The sequence below is a fragment of the Hemitrygon akajei genome, chromosome 8, assembly GCF_048418815.1.
Source record: "Hemitrygon akajei chromosome 8, sHemAka1.3, whole genome shotgun sequence".
NCBI classification, from domain to species: domain Eukaryota; kingdom Metazoa; phylum Chordata; class Chondrichthyes; order Myliobatiformes; family Dasyatidae; genus Hemitrygon; species Hemitrygon akajei.
The window spans coordinates 28905958-28924280 of record NC_133131.1 but is presented as its reverse complement, the minus strand read 5'-3'; the positions used below and the strand labels follow the sequence as shown (position 1 = coordinate 28924280).

The 18323-nt window shown below is 42.0% G+C and overlaps 1 protein-coding gene across 2 annotated transcripts in view; it reads right to left on the bottom strand.

The window, feature by feature from the left end:
- The window catches only part of LOC140731757 (double C2-like domain-containing protein beta), a 282625-nt gene that overhangs the window by 186308 nt on the left and 77994 nt on the right, over window positions 1-18323 (bottom strand). The window lies entirely within an intron of this gene.

The window sequence follows — 18323 nt, the reverse complement described above, 5'->3', positions numbered from 1 at the left end:
AGAGTTTCAAAAGCATAATTAAATACAAAACCAAAATTGGATATTCAGTATTAAAGGAGTTATTAACACATTTCAGATTTAGAAAACTAATCGCACGATTTAAGAGAGAAACAAAGCAGTAACTGTGGTTCTCAAGGAATCGTGAATGTCATGTTTAGGGTAACTGAAATCTGATGCCCAAAAACTGCTCCTTAAAGTAATCATTATCAATACCATCTTTGAACTAGACTATGGCTTAAAAGCCTGTCTTACTAAATACGAATCATCAAACAACCACTTGGTCAGGTGAAATTTTCATTAACGATACAAATTTAACCTGAACTATTGTACAATACATTTTACTTTCTGCTTCTGCTGTGCTTAGAAAACTAATGACAAATGGATACATTTTCTACATTCAAATACAGTGGATTCCAGCTAATTGGGCCATCAGTGACTTGGGACAGCTACTTATTTGGACCAACTCTTAAATAAAAAAAAACTAATAGAGAAAATAGCTGGGCTCCCTTTGTTTATTTGGAACACCATGACACTTCATTGGGGCAGGAGACTGCTGCCAAACAGTTTCTAACTAGCATCAGTTGTGTGGCCATAAAACACACTGCACAATGCTCAGAGCAAACAGATTTTAAAATACTGTCAACTGCACGTGCTGGTGTTCAAATAGCAGTGATTTTTGCCACTGATAGTCGGTAAGAAATAAGCAGTAAGACAATTCAGAACTCTTTTGCTCACTGCATTTTCAAACATTAAGGCTCAGAGATGCCAGAAACAGCCAGGAGTGAAACTGAAATGATTACAGTACTTCAACAAGTTAGGAATTACAAGGAATTTGAAAACAAAGATCTTGAACATTACAATGAAAAAGATGATTTGGAGGATGGAATTGTTTAAAGTTTGGGATGAAGGAAGGCAGTCCCTTATCTACACAAGGTGCCTATGCTGATTTTGTTCATTTACAGTCAATCAAAAAAACACAGCAGTGTACACTGGATTAATTCCTCCACTGAGAACTATTAACTAAAACAGTTTTATAGCACTGTAGCAGTATTAATAGTGTTCTAATTTGTTCTGTTTTTCATTTAAATGCATAATTTGTTGCTCAGTTAAACAGTAGTTTTTCTTTTTTTTCCCCCAATACCTTTTTAACCACTTCTATGAAACTTCAGTTAATTGGAGCAGCCCCTTAATTGGGCCAAAATGTGCAAGTCCCAATGTGTCCCAATTAACCAGAATCCACTGTTCTGGATTTGATTCCATTTGAATGTTATTTCATACAGTTCAGCAAATAATATAAACTTAAGAACTGGAAGCAGGCAGTTAGTCCGTAAACCTGCCTTGCCATTTAATAAGGTCATGGGTAATCTGATCACCAATTTAAAATGAACTGATGGCAGTTTAGGCAGCAGTAGTGGAGGTAATGCACACTGAACTTCAGCTCAAGTTTCCTGGTTCTGATTGACGTACAGAGAACCCATGAACCAACGTGAAAGTGCGTGGACGTCAGCTCAGAAATGGATCTTGCTCAACTACCGTTAGCTCACAGATGATGCATTTCCATTTGGAATAAGTCCAGAAAGCTGACATTACTTATTAAAGGGACAGGAGCAAGAAGCTACAGGAGAGGAGATGAGATAAAATGACAGAATGATGATCTAAAAGCACGCAAATGCAAAGGTCTTTTCAGTCAATATGTAGAAATAATAATACAAACCCTGAAAATTATGATTTCCTTTTGAAGACATGACAATTTTAACTTATTCCAATTCAATTACGGCAAAAAGGATGTCATCAATTCTCATTCTGGATAATCAACCGTCAGAGTCTCTGCATGCTGGCTGAATGTAGAAGTTGCAATTACATTGTCAACGCCATGGGTGCAATGATTAAACAGTTTAGATTTGATTAATGATGGCCAACGTTAAATTATCAACCTTTTAGTAACATGTTTTCATGCAGATTCTATCATTTGGCATTTGCTCCGATTGTATTTGCCATGCTTAACAATATAGTTCAAGTCACCTTGGAATGCTTGGATTAAGACATCTAACATGCAGCCATAGCATAGACCACTTAACTCCTGCACTGTTGCCAGAACAGTATTGTTGACGGGAATACCAAAACGTATAAATGAGGCAGCACTCTTCACCTGGAACACACAATTCACTTTTCCTTGCACCATTTCACAAACAGTGGGCGTGCCAGTAACAAACATGAAGCTTGCAAGGGTTTATGTTACTGCAGATCAACTCGGTCTCAGATGAAATCCAATTCGATTTTTTAAATACTCGTGGAATTTCCTGTTACTGGGAGATGGCATCCAGCTCAAACAAATTCACAAATACACCAGATCATTTTGATGTGCTGGAATCTGCCCCACAACTTGATAAGCAAAGTTGTGGTATTTATAGAGATCGGTAGCATCCAAGAATAAACATTTTTTAAAAAATCTGCAGTTCTCTTTGTAAGAGCTGGGGAGCAGATATACCCACCAAGAGAACATTGCCAGGTATCCTGACCTCTGCAAGAGACTGGCAGCTGTTGGTGGGACCTCGAAAGGCAGCTGAGGTTCCCCGACCATATCGCAGCCACCACCCTGCGACCAGACATTGTCCTTGTGTCTGAGTCTACAAAGCAGGTGGTGATGCTGGAGCCGACAGTCCCATGGGAAGATCACTTGGAAGAGGCCTTTGAAGGAAGCTATCTAAGTATACAGGACTGGTCAGCAACTGCCAGCAGGCTGGATGGAGAGCGAGGTGTCCTCCCAGCGGAGGTTGGTTGTAGGGGATTCGCAGCCCGTTCCTTAGCCAGAGCCTTCAGCAATTTGGGCCTCGAGGGAGAGAGAAAGAGGAGAGCCATCCGCAGTACCACCGATGCGGCAGAGAGGGCCTCAAGGTGGCTGTGGCTCAAGAGAGGGGAGCCATGGAGTCATATGTAGCTAGCCATCTGGACACAAGCTGGGGTCTGATCAGCCCCGGCTGGGTCACCTGGAGAAGGGTGTATGATGTTGAAAGACCCGAAACACCTGATGATTCCAGGAACATCACTGATGATGTGTCCAGAAGCATCAGTAGATGTATGCACACAGCTAATGAAAAAGAGACCAACATAATTGAAGCTCCTGATGGGGGGGGGGGGGGGGGGGGGGGGAGGGGGGGGGAGAAACTCCTTTGTATTGACATCAACTTAAAACCCATTCAGCCTTTTGACTCTCAATACAAGTTAGTTCACCAACAACCAAATCAGTTGTGATTATTTCACCTTAAATAGTACTTAAAGGACATCCACATTTCCAAAAGAACATGATTAAGATTGACTGGGATGAAAAATAGCTAAGGAACACTGAAGGATACTAACTTTGAGGAGGCATCATCATCATAAGAGTAATGAATGGAAGGGCAAAGGAAATTCAAAGATGAACTGAGCGGAAATAAACACCCCCCCCCCCATGGGGTTGAAATATTCGCTCAGTCCAAGTTGGATTTCTCTTTTTGTTAAAGGTAGTAAAAAGGTCGAACCCGTGTCCAACATAAAAACTGATTTTTGTCTCATACTAAGTTTTGTCTTTTATAATAACAGGAAAAGGAGGTAAAGAGATCTCAGTTTCTTTCAATGGCACATAAAAAGTATTAGATTATAAATTCAAAATTAACATCCAAACCAACTGAGCCAACATTTGCTTTCTGTAGCACACGAATTGGAAAATGACTGAATTGTTGAAGCTCATAAGGCTGTCCCTGTTCTACATGCTCCCCAGGGATTGTCTAATGACTCACCACGTATTTTTATATAATCAAAATAAACTTTATTCATAACAAGTATTTACATGAATGACTTTTCATTCTTACATTTCATAGCCAATACTTCAAGTAGTGTTTTATTACATTTCTTAAAGCCAATAGGTCATTTATCAATCATGTGCTGCTCTGGGATAGTACACCACTACAATAATTTTCACCCAACTCTGCCCCTCCCTCTGCTGCAGTATGCTTTGTAACTCCAAAACAAAGAGCCAAGGATAACTTGTGTACACAGTTTGTTTTACTTTAGCATGGCAGTATCCACGATGAACAAGAAATGCTGCCCATGAATATTCCAGCAAAATCCACATTAATCTTCTGCCAGGGCAATGCAGACCATTCTCAGGGACGGAGAGGAACTGCTCTTGGCATCCTGGGGACATGCTGGCATCACAAACAGTTCAAAGCGAGCTGTTCGAGCTGTTCAGACATTGCAATTTTGTTCATGCTCACTTTCATTTCTGGCTGCAATTCGATTGCAACTCTGGCTGCGGTTTCCATTGATACAGCAATTTCAACTGCTCTTTTAAATGCAGGTTCTGCTTCATTTCAGAACCATTTTTGAATGCTTTCCTGGTAAGATTCCACAAATTAAATGATCCCTCAGTACATTAAGCCCATTCCTGAAATGACTATGCTCAGACAATTTCTTCAATTCAGCCATGTACACTGAAATGTGCTCCCCTTCCTTTTGATTCCACTTATGAAACCCTAAAGTGTTCTGCAATCAGCAATAGTTTTGGTTCTAAAAGTTTCTGCATTACTTTTACAATTTCAGCAGAGTTCATTTCAGCTGGTTTGGTTGGAGCAGTTAAACTTCTGAATTAGTGTTATACCTCCCCCCCCCCCCCCCCAATGCACTCAGCATCACTGGCTATTTCATTTGCTTCAAAATACTGCTCAAATCTCTTATGCAATCGAACAGGTTTATCCTTCCAATGCAGCCAGTCATTTCTACTATTTATTTATTAAAACTGTTTATGAACCCATGAATTTCATCCATTTTCTGCCTTTATTTTAACTTAACCATCTTACTACACTCAACAGGCAAGTAGTTGTCTCAGATTCTTTTAAAACTTCTTTGTTGCCACAGTTACGCTTTGCATCTCCAAAACATAAAACTAATAGAAAGAAAAACACAGAGCTGGGGATAACTTGTGCAGTTTAGTGAGACATATACCCATGACATGGTGGCGTAATGATGTATGTTATTTATGTACTTTTACATCCACTAGCGGAAGAACCCTACACCGTGGTCCTTCCCAACTGAGCCCTTAGCTGCACGAAGCTTCAGTACATCCGTCAGAAGGTACTCCTACAGCTTGGAATGTACTAGTCAGCAGCATTCCTCTACGGACAGTTAATAACCCATGAAGTGTGCTAGAGACAACGCTTTTACCATGCATCACTATAATATCAGAGTGGGAAGACGCTAACTGATCTCCTCTGCCTCTTCTACACCTACAAAGTAAAAAGATCCCTCTTTTGATAAAAAAAACCAAATTTCTAGCTATTATTTTCTCTCTATGATATTTTGGTCAAGGCCTGAACGATTTCAGAAAACTAAGGTTTTAATCAGATATAATTATATGCGTGTTTATCTGAGGAAACCTCTGACAAAATGTAGCTTTTAATGTTCATGCATTGCTCAATATTATCAGTCGTCTTGCCTGAAGCTTTGCTTTTCAAGCTTAGCTGCAGCTGATTAAGACAAAATGTCGCTGCTATTGTACAGCAAATGGCTATATTGAAATATCTTTGTCACAACTCTTATGGAATGCCAGGGTTTGGAAACAAATTTTGGAATGGTTCTTGAGGATCACCAACCTGAAACAATAATTATCTCTCCACAGATGCTGCTGACGTCCGAGTGTCTCCAGCATTTTGTTTCTTTTATTGTTAATTTCCAACTTCCAGTATCCGCATCTCAAACAGGAGAAAAATCTGCAGATACTGGAAATCCAAGTGCACAAAATGGTGGAGGAACTCAGCAGGCCAGGCAGCATCTATGGAAACAGTACAGTCGACGTTTCAGGCCAAGACCCTTCAGCGGACTGGCGAAAAGAGGAGTCAGAGGTAGAGAGTGGGGGGGGGGGGGGGGGGGGAGTGTAGGGGAGGGAAGACACAAAGCGATAGGTGAAACCAGGGGAGAGGAGAGGGGAGAAGGAAAGAGCTGGGAAGTTGATTGGTGAAAGATACAAGGCTGCAGAAGGGGGAGTCTGATAGGAGAGGGCAGAAGGCCATAGAAGAATGAAAAGGGGGAGGAGCACCAAAGGGAGGCGATGGCCAGGCAAGAAGATAAGGTGAGAGAGGGCAATGAGGGATGGGGAATGGTGAAGGGAGGGAGGCCATTACCTGAAGTTCAAGAAATCGACATTCATGACATCAGGTTGGAGGCTCTCCAGATGGAATACAAGGTGTGGCTTCTCCAACCTGAGTACAGCCTCATCGCAACAGTAGAAGAGGCCATGGATGGACACGTCAGAATAGGAATGGGAAGTGGAATTAAAATGGGCGGCCACTGCAAAATCCCACTTTTTCCCGGCAGGAGCGTAGGCGCTCGGCAAAGTGGTCTCCCGATCTACATCAGTTCTCATTGATATACAGGAGGCCACACCGGGAGACCAGATACAATTGGTGACCCCAACAGGCTCACAGGTGAAGAGTCACCTCACCTGGAAGGTCAGTTTGTAGCCCTGAATGGTAGTGAGAGAGGAGGTGTAGGGGCAGGTGTGGCAGTTGTTTAGCTTGCAAGGATAAGTACCAGGAGGCAGATCAGTGGGGAGGGACGAATGGACAAGGGAGTCACATAGGTAGTGATCCCTCCAGAAAGCAGAAAGTCGTGGGGGGGGGGCGGGGGGGAATGGAAACATATAACTGGTGGTGGGATTCCATTGGAGTTGAAAGTTACAGAGAATTATGTGCTGGACACGGAGGCTGGTGGGGTGGTAGGTGAGGAAAAGAGAAACCCATCCCTGGTGGGATAGCAGGAAGATGGTGTGAGGGCAAACATGCAGACTTCTGCATTTCAATCAGGAAAAGGTGATTTTACTTGTGTTATGAACCCCATAACTGGGTCACTTACCAGCAAAGATAGAGAGGTCCGCTGAAGTCTGATGGTACTATTTTTAAACGTTTTTATTTATAAAGGGGCACAAAAGTAAGGTTAATACAAACATTCAGATAATATACGTCGTCAATACTCAATCTAAAGCGCGGGTATAGTAGTAATCAACAATAAGAAGTAGCTCTGTCGTTTGTCTAGGGGTAAAACTATTGTCCGATGGAAATATAAAAGTCTCGCCAGTTCATGAAGGCTTTTAGCCGTTTGAGGGACCGCTGGGTGTTCACGGGTTGGAGAGAGAAAATAAACTTGCCAGCCTTTTGGACTCAAAGCGTTGAATCGGGAACGTGAGTTCCCCGTTGTCAGTTCGGAATCCTTTTCGGGGTTATCAGCCATGCGTGTCCCAAGCTAGGGGAACCGAATCACACGTGGCTTCCGAACAGCTTCCCGTCCTTACGGGAGCGATGAGCGATGGTGTCTCCGTCTGGTGCGTCGCTGGGATACTGCCTCCTGCAGTCTCCTTTTTATCATGACTGGCAGATTTGAAAATGTCAATCAAGGTAGGGTGATACAATCCCCACCCCACATGGCCCGAGGGTGTCCATGTCCCTGATAGCTGGCACGTACTATAGAGTTGCAATTCACACAGGTGCCTCTAAGAACAATGGTCAAATCCGTTGCATTGTCTCTCATTTCCTGGGTCCAAGGCCCGAATTAATAGCGATCTTGCGATTCTCCGGAAGGAGGGGGCTGGTCCCGCACCCTTCGGCCCCTCAGAGCTGTGGTACATTCATAACACTTGGAACCCAAATATTTGGCTAAGAAACTTGTAGCAGCTGGTTTGCAATACAAATTTGAAAGTCACTTTCAGTCTATTTTCACATTTAAAGATATCTTTTTTTAAGTGAAGGAAATTGTGCGGATCATCCTCATTGGAGGAGCCCATATCTAACAGCTAACTCCACTTAACAAAATTCATTTCTCCAAATGCTTGGAAATAATGTTTTGCAGATTTAGATTTTGTCCTTCACATCTGTGGTGAACTTAAGAAAGAAAGGATTTAATTTGTCCTTGGTCAACAGCAGCAAACGCTAACATGGTGAAAGCTGGCTGCTCACACTTACCTCCACACTATGACTTCAGTGGAGCCACAAATAAAGAGGTGAAAGTACCTGACAGCTGATACTCACAAGTCCAGCGCTGAGAACCAGAGATTAATTTCTCCCTCTGCATTGCTTTGACTGACATATTTCTTTATGAGAGCCAACAGCAAACCCATTCATCCCATTTCCCAATTATTTAACCTGTCATCTATTCTCTCTCACATACCCATTAACATCTCCACCCCAGTTCCTCCACCAGTAACGTACACTTGGGGTAATTTACAGCAGACAATTTGTAAGGGATTATTCTGAAACTCTGGATAGACGAGAACCGATCTTCAGGAAATAAAACCTGCCCACAATTAAACTTCAACTGATAATTTAATGCCATTGAATCCAATCACTGGGTGTGGGACATTCTGACCTGTACCATTGAAGCTATACAGGGGAAACAAAACTTCAGACCACCAGCAAGCATAAAGCACCAAGGTATCTCCTGTATTAGCACATCATTAAAGGTGTATCTCTGCCATTTGATGCACATTTTGGGACAGGTCTATTTTGCTACTTAATATTCTGGTTATTTATATGTTCAGGGATCTTCCAGTGGCCACCCATTGTAATTCCATTTCCTATTCCTATATGTCAATCCATGGCTTTCTCTACCATCGCGATAAGGCCACACTCAGGATGGAGGAACAACATCTTGTATTCTGTCTGGGTAGCCTTCAACCTGATGGCATGAACGTAGATTTCTCAAACCTGCAGTAATGCCCCCATCCTTCACCATTCCCCATCCCCTTTTCCCGGTCTCTCATCTCCTTGTCTGCCCATCACTTGCCTGTCCATGGCATCAATGAGGCCACACTCAGGTTGGAGGAACGCCTTATTTTCCTTCTGGATAGCCTCTAACCTGAAGGCATGGACATAGATTTCGAACTTCTGGTAATCCCTCCTCCCCCAACATTCACCATTCCCTCTCTCACTTCATCTCCTTACCTGCCCCATCACCTCTCTGGTACTCCTCCCACTCCCTTTCTTCCATAGCCTTCTGTTCTCTCCTATTGGACTCCCCCTTCTCCAGCCCTGTATCTCTTTCACCAACCAACTTCCCAACTCTTTACTTCATCCCACCCCCTCCCGATTTCACCCATCACCTTGTTTCTCTCCCCCTCCCCCCACCTTTTAGATCTAATCCTCATCTTTACCTCTCCAGTCCTGCCAAAGGGTCTCGGCCTGAAACATTGACTGTATTCTTTTCCACTGATGCTGCCTGGCCTGCAGAGTTCCTCCTGCATTTTGTGTGTGTTGCTTGGATTTCCAGCATCTGCAGATTTTCTCTTGTTTGTGATATATTTTGGATGTTTGGATTGATCGGAGGCTCTTGGTCCAGCTACTAACATTTGAACATTCAGTGGGGTCCTGCTAGTTGCCAGGGGCACCCATTACTGATATGTAATTCTGCAAAGTTAGTTGTCTACATTCAAAATGTTAAAGTGATTATTATCCATTGTTGTCTTCATGTTAATAATAAGTACAAAACATTGCGTGAGGAGAGAACTAATTCTCTACAGAAGATCTACTGTTTGAATAAAGCTTTTCACACCGCCACTTACAGTTTCAGAATCAAATCAGATTTATGATCACTAACGTATGATGTGAAATAAATCAGATTTTGAGTTGGAAGCTGCAACTGGGGCATGTAAAAGGTTAGGCAGTCACAACGCAATTAAACTCTCAACCAGCACGGATTTGGAATGTGGGAAGAAACCAGAGTACCTGGGAAAAGCATCTGGTTGCAGAGAGAATGTGCAAACTCTTCACAGATAGCAACAGAAGATCGATTTTAACATGGGATACTTAAGTAGGCTAACCATTTTTCTGATAAATGGTTTTTTCTGTTATTTGAAAAGGAATGTATAATTAAGTTTAAAATAGCAAGAGATAGTCTTTTGAATATTTTTACGCATTTGTCCGACATTAATATTGATGGAGATTGCCAGTCATGACAGAAATAAACTGACACACGCATTTTGATCAACAATGACAAGTCACTCATGTTTTGATGTGACAACTCATCAGAATCCAGTCCAAGCATTTGTTTCGATGGCAGTTACTCAGACGTATTCTAAAATTTTTAAGAAAGAGCGCCCTTCTTTCAAATAATTAAAGCAGTAATTCATCTACTGTTATGGGTTGGGGTTGAGGATGGGGGAAAGAGGTAACAATGAGCCAGAGATTGCTTGCTGAACGTGCACTGCACATGGTATTTGATTATTATTGCCAAGGGTTAATATGGATCTGGAGATGCAGCCCATGAAATTAGCTACTCATCGGCTCGACCTGGAGGGCCATTCTTTAGATGGCCATTGGAGAATGCCCTTGTGTTTCTCCCCATTCCATAACAAAAGCTGAAACCTGCCTGCCTATTGTCCGTGGCTGCGGGAGATGCTGGAGCAGGTTTGTAGCCTGTCTCACTTAGCAGCAACTGGATCCTCCAGCAAATCCCAAATAAAGGTCTATTTAAGAGGGAGTCCAACAACAGCAAGCAGCTGCCAAAATACACCATGAACAAAAAGCACATTTTTTCTAAGGAATTTTCTAGCCCAAAAGTAATAGCTAAAAAAAATGCTTCCCAAGTATTTAGCAGTGGGACCAATATCCACTTGGATTAGTCATGGGCCATTTGTAAGTTGGTATCTTTTGAACCAATTCTAGATTTTAGGTCCAATACATCATTTTCTAACTATGGATGTGTATGCATAAAAATTAAACATTATTCATAATAAAAAATTTAAAAGAATAAACTATGCCATGCCTTCGATTCTTACATTCACAGATAATGCAGTACATAATGTTCCATTGCATTCCTTAAAACCAGGACTGTTGTCACTCATGTGGCCTCCTGAGGTAGTCCACGACAACAATAACTGACAGGCTTCCTCACCAAACATGACCCCTCCCTTCGCTGAGAACCTATACTCCATCCGCCAGTAAAAGCAGGATTTCCCAGTGGCCACCCATTTTAATTCTATTTCCAATTCCTGTTCTGACAAGTCAGTCCATGGCATCAATGAGGCCACACTCAGGTTGGAGGAACACCTTATATTCCTTCTGGATAGCCTCTAACCTGACGGCATGGGCATCGATTTCGAACTTCTGGTAATCCCTCCTCCCCCAACGTTCACCATTCCCTCTCTCACTTCATCTCCTTACCTGCCCCATCACCTCTCTGGTGCTCCTCCCACTCCCTTTCTTCCATAGCCTTCTATCCTCTCCTACCAGATTCCTCCTTCTCCCGCCCTTTACCTCTTTCAATCGACTTCTCAGCGCTTTACTTCATCCCTCCCATTCTCCCAGTTTCACTTGCCACTTATTGTCTTGTACTTCTTCCTCCCCTCCCCACCACCTTCTTGCTCTGACTTCTCATCTTTTCTCTCCAGTCCTGAAGAAGGGTCTCGGCCTGAGTTATCGGCTGATTACTCTTTTTCATAGATACTGCCCGACTTGCTGAGTCCCTCCAGCACTTTGTGTGTGTTGCTTGGATTTTCGGCATCTGCAGATTTTCTCTCATTTATGACCCTCCCTGTCCAGTAGCTGAAGAACCCCACAGGTACTTCCCCACTGAGCCCTTACTGTGGCTGCACCATTTTCTCATTATGGACTTGCTCACATATTGAGCTGTTTGCACTGAATTCTACTTCGGGTAAAACAGGCTGCAAAAGCAATCTCAATGTATTTGTCATGCCTTTCAGTAAGGGAAAACTTACGAACTGTTATGATCATTTTACCACATGCATATAATTAAGGTTTACAGAAAGCAAAACAAAATCTGCATTGGAAGTTGCATTTAAATAAAATAAACTTGCATCACCTTAAAGTATACAGAAACAAAGCTTATCCTGTATATGCAGAAAAACACCAGTCCCAACTCTGCAAGTAAACAAGAAATCCTTGATCTACCATTTGTTAAATGAACTTTCTTTAAAGAGTTTCAGTCTAGTACATTTTAAAGAAAATAGCGTTCCTGGTTAAAGCTGTACGGGCTATTACAGTATCAGCTCTCTTCATCAGCAAAAAGATCATTCCCATCCGTGCATTTTGAGGCACATGTAATCTAGACCCCACATGATGCAAACAGTAGACATCACATGTGCCAAATAGGTTGTATATCAAATTCCACTATCAATTTACTTTGCAGTCATAGAATTTTCAAAAATAATCCTTCTGCAAACTTACTGAACTTTTAGTTTATTTAATAAGTTGATTAACATTTGTATTGACAGAAGTAACTCAAATGTTCATCCTGACTGCAATGCAATTTTCTCATGGGATTAGCTGTATAGTAACAGCAACATTAATCTAGAATAGACGGGCATATCCAAAGTTTAATCTAACCCACAGTGTAACCGGATGCACAGTGAGACTCAACTCACTGATCTTATGAAGTCACAGTGGTGGTTCAGTAGTTAACTTGTATCAAATTGAATTGACTATTTCTTACATCCTTCACATACATGAGGAGTAAAAATCTTTACGTTACATCTCCATCTAAATGTGCAATCATAGTAATTAATAATTTATAATAAATCTGTCAATGTAACATAGAGTACACTCAGATCAGCGTGAGTTCATCAGCCTGATGGCCTGGTGGAAGAAGCTGTTCCAGAGCCTGTTGGTCCTGGCTTTTATGCCGTGATACTGCTGAGGTCTAGGCCAACAATTTATGTCCATTATGGCAGCTCATGTCTTTGCGCCTTAAAGTCTGCCTGCACTGCACTCTCTCTGAAACCGTAACACTTCTTTCCGCATTCTGCTGTTGTTTTTCCCTTGCACTCCCTCAATGCACTGATGTGATGAAATGATCTGTATGGATGGCATGCAAAACAACATTTTTCACTGAACCTGATAAATATTTCTGGTGGCACCATTAAGGCAGTGACTCATGTGAACAATTCCAATGGAAATCTTTAAATATTCCTGTTTTAGACTTCTACAGCTGAAATCCACAACTATAGCCATGGACAATCCAATAAGCAATATCGTTTTAAGGCTTTTTTTTAAAAAAAAAAGATATCTTTCACTGCTCAAAGTCAACAAACCTTAGATGGCGGTCTCCTATTGCAAATGTTTTTCCCCTTTAAGACAGTGAAAGAACAGATGCCATGCTGGATTGAAACTTTGTTTAATGAAGAGAGGATTCCGACTTCCACTACTGTCTATTCTGCTGACAAACGGTCTCTGGGAAATAAAAATCGAAGACTTCAGAGCAAGATTGCTGTACCAGAGGGACATCAGAGATTGTTACGTTGTTGTTTTTTTTGTTTCACAGAAACTTAGTTATTCTCCATCATTCCAGACACAAAAATACAGCTTGCTGGTTTCACGACTCACTACCAAAATAGGACTGCTGAGTCTTTCAAAGGCAGAGTAGATGCAGAATGCTTTATGATCAACTCCTTGGGCTGCAAAAATGTGACAGTTCTGTCCAAATCCTGCTCATCTGACTTGGAACAAATAGCAGTCAAGTGTCACCCACTTTGTATGCCATCAGACTTTTCAGCCATTATCTTGATAGTGGGGTACATTAGATTAAACTAGGCTCTGGATGAACTGAGCAACTTAATCAATAGTCATGAAATAGCACACCCTGATGCCTTCCCTGTCATTCTGAAGGACTTTAACCAGGCTAGCTTGAAAAAGTCTCTAAATAATTATCACCAACATATCACATGTGCAACCAGAAAAGACAACACACTGGACCACTGTCATACAACCATCAAGAGTGCTTACCGTACCATCCCACACCCACAGTTTGGGAAATTTGTTCACCTGGCTGTATTTCTACTCCCTGACTATAAGCAGAGACTGAAGACCACAGCACCAGCAGAAAGGACCAGGAAGGTATGGACAATGGAGACATCCAAATGTCTTTCAAAAGGGTGAACTCTCACAAGATAACGTGCTCCTTTGGTGTACCTGATAGAACTCCAAGATCCTATGCCAACCTGCTGGCAGGCGTGCTCGAAGACATTTTCAATCTCTCGTTGCTGTAGTCAGAAGTTCCACCTGCATCAAAAGGGCAACAATCATACCAGCGCCCAAGAAGAGCAGCGTGAGCTGCCTTAATGGCTGTTGTCCAGTAGCACTCACATCTACGGTGATGAAGGGCTTTGAGAGGTTGGTTATGGCCTGAATCAACTCCAGCAAGGACCTGGACCCACTGCAATTTGTCTGTTGTCATAGTGAAGACAATCTAATTGACTCTTCATGTGGCCAAGGATCACCCTGGACAATAATACTTGTGTCAGACTGCCGTTTACTGACTGCAGCTCAGCATTTAACACAATCACTTCTACGATTCTGATCAGAAATTTCAAATCTGGACCTCTGTACCTTTCTCTGCAACTAGATCCTCTAATCCTCAACAGAAGATCAGAGTTTGTGCAGATCAGAAACAACATCTCCAGTTCACTGATAATTAACACAGGCACACCTCAAGGCTGTGTGTGCCCTCTCTACATCCGTGACTGCACGGCTAAGCACAGCTCAAATGCCATCTATAAACTTGCTGCAACGCAACTATTGCTGCAGGATTTCAGATGGTGACGAGAAGGCGTACAGGAGTGAGATAGATCGGCTGATTGAATGGTGTCGCAGCAATAAACTGGCACTCAACATCAGTAAGACCTAATACTTGATTGTGGACTTCATTAAGGGCAAGGCAAGGGAGCTCACACCAGCCCTCGTTGAGAGATCCAAAGTGGAAAGTATGAGGAGTTAAGTTCCTGGGTGTTAACATCTCTGAGGATCTATCCTGGGCCCAACATGTCTATACAGTTACAAAGGTGGCACAATGGCAGCTATAGTTCATTAGCAGTTTGGGGAGATTTGTTCTGTCACCAAAGACACTTGCAAATTTCTACAGATGGACCATGGAGAGCATCCTAACTGGCTGCATCACTGTCTCGTATGGAGGGGCCTCTCCACAGGATCAGAAAAGGCTGCAGAAAGTTGTGAGCTCTGTCAGCTCCATCACGGGCACTCGCCTCCCCAGCATCCAGGACACCTTCAAGGAGTGATGCCTCAAAAAAAAAAGGCAGCTTCCATCATCAAGGACCCCCATATCCCAAGACATGCCTTCTTCTCATTGCTACCATCTGGGAGGAGGTACAGAAGCCTGAAGGCATACCCTCAATGATTCAGGAATAGCTTCTTCCCCTCTGCCATCAGATTTGTGAATGGACATTGAACCGATGAATACTCCCTCAGTACTTTTCCCCCCTCTTTTTGCACCAATTTAATTTAACTTTTTAATATGGCTATAGTTACTACTGTCATTTACAGCTTTTATGTATTGCAATATGTATTACTGCCACATAACTACATAACATATGCTGATGATATTAAACATGATTCTGATACTATAGTAATAAACTGATTTACCAACATTTACTAACTGAAATCTCTTTTATAAGAGATATTTATTTAGAGATGTGCATTAAATAGGACCTTCTCGCCCAACGAGCACTCACCACCCAATTACACCCATGTGTAACTGGTTAACTTAATTAAGTTAGTAACCCAAATTAACTATTAACTTGGTAACCTTGGAATGTGGGAGGAAACCAGAGCACCTGGTAGGAACCCATGCAGTCACAGAGAGAATGTGCAAACTCCTTACAGACAGTGGCAGAACTGAACTGGGTTACTGGCATTGTGGTAGCTTTATGTGAACTGTTACGCTACAGTGCTACCCATGGCTGGTTATCAATCTGAAATGTTTTTTCTTTACAGCAGCTCGGTATCAGGAATGACTTCCAGATCTGATTCCCAAATTCCTTACAAGGAAGAAAATCTACCTTCCTTGTATGGGACCAGACCCTCCGAGCATAAAAGGCAATTAAGTGCCCTCTGAACCAGTCTTGCAAGCCACTCGTTTGACGAGGAATTACAGGACGGGCAATAAGCTCTGGGTCTTGCCAGCAATGCCCAGATTGTGAAAAATAAATAAGCAAAACACAAAGCTGAACATTGGGCCACATTTAAATCATGCATTTAATTCAAACCCTCCTGTTTGTTGCCCAAGGGGAGAATAAAGATTGGAAATTATGTCATTTTAAAATACTATGGAGCAGTACGTATGGCTGCTTCTGATAAAATATTATCTGCTAGTTTCCCCAGCATCCATCATGCAATCCATTTATCGCTTAATAACATAGATTAATATATTTATGATTAGAACTCAAATTCAATTATAATTTTATTTGGAGAAATTTTAGAAGCTGAAGTGTGCATTAGAAATTGAAATAGTCAAGTACATCAAATAAGACAAAAAAATATATATAGAGGCAAAATTAGACCATTCAAGTCCGTCTCTCTGTCAATGGGATTGATAAAAAAGGTTAATTTTTTTCTCCTTAACCCCATTCTCCTGCCTTCTCCCTTAATCAATAAGAACCTATCAATATCTTCCTCAGGCACACCAATGATTTGGCCTCACAGCTTTTAATGGCATTCCCCGCCCCTCCCCCACCCGGGCTGGAGTAATTCCTCCTCATCTCAGTTCTAAAGGGACATCCCTTTATTTCAATGTTTTAATCTATGTTTCAAGGCTCTCTGAATCATGCAAATACCCTCTTCATGTCTGCTTTATCAAGGCCATTCCGTATTCTGTAGATTTAATTAAGATCTTCCTTCGTTCTTCTGAACTCCATCAAATGCAGGCCCTGACAGTTCATCATCCATTAAGCCTTCCATTCCTGCGGCCATTGTTGTGAATCTTCTCTGGACTCCCTCCAGATACAGGGCTCAAAACTGTTCACAATATTCCAAAAGCAGTGTAATCACCACCTTATCAACCCTCAGGAGGACAGCTGTACTTTTATAACCTAGTCCTCTCAAAATGAATGTTAACATTACATTTGCCTTTCTACCAACTCAACTGGTAAGTTAACCTTGATGGAATTTTGAACTAGGACTCCCAAGTCCCTTGTGCCTCGAATGACTGATTCTTTCCCATACAGAGAATAGTGTACACCTTTATTCTTCCTACCAAAGTGCATAACCACGCACTTCTAGACTGTATTCCATCTGCCACTTCTTTGACCAACTTGTCCAAGTCCTTCTTCAGACTCCCTCCCACTGCAACACTACCTGTCCCTCCAACCATCTTGGTATCATTTGCAAACTTAGTCACACTGCCATCAGCTCCATCATCCAGATCATTAATTTATAAAGTGAAAGTTGTGGTCCCACACTGACCCCTCCACTGGTCACTAGCAGTTATTCTGAAAAGCACCCCTTTATCTCCACTCTCTACTAATCAGCTAATCTTCCATTCAAACTAGTACCTTACCTTTAACACCACAAATTCTTATCTTGTTTAGGAGCCTCTCTATTCCTTTCATGGCACCTAGTCAAAGACCTTCTGAAAATTCAAGTAATGTCCTTGACTCAGCTTTGTCTATCTTACCTGTTACCTGTTCAAATAATTCTAACAGTTTTGAGAACTCCCCTTAAGTCATAATGGCTTCAACCTATTTTATCATGTACTTCCTTCCTTAAACTGGAGTAATAAATTTGTCATTTACCCATCCACTCAGAGCCTCCGACTCCCTTAATTTTTGAAAGATACCTCCATCATCCCTTCAGCTACCTCTTTCTGAACTCTTGGGTGCAATTGACCTAATCCAGGTGATTTATCCACCTCCAAGCCTTTCAAATTCCTCAGTACTTTCTCCTTAATGACCATGACACTTACTTCAGCTTCTTGACTTGCTTGAATTTCTAAATATTACTGGTGTCCTCTGCTGTGAAAGACTGACACAAAGTGCCTATTCAGTTCCCCCACCATTTCTTTGGTTCCCCTTTACTACTTGCTTAACGGTATTTTTCAGTGGTGCAATGTCAGCTCTTGCTTCTTTTATCCTTTAAGTATCTAAAAAAAATCTTCAATCTGTTTATATTATTGGCCAGTTTATATTTCATCTCCTCTTCCCTTATAGCCTTTTCAATTGTGCTCTGTTGCTTTTTAAAAGCTTTCCAGTCCTCTGACTTCCCACTAATATTGTATGCCTTCCCTTTTTGTTAGGACTTCCGTGTTAATTCCCCTCGTTGGGTGCTGCCTGACTGGCTGGATACCACTTCCAGTAAGCTGGCAGCACGTGTGAATGCAACGGCCTCTTGGGGGCCAATTTTCTTTGTAAAATTAGTTCTTTATGATCCAAAGACAATTCTACTCCAAGGACATCAGGTACTGCAGGGGCTGCTCCATCAGTGAGCTGCTCGCAGTTCGGAGTAGCTGGATTGTTGTTGCTTCCTCCTTTGGCAGAAACTCTGCTACGTCTTGCAAAT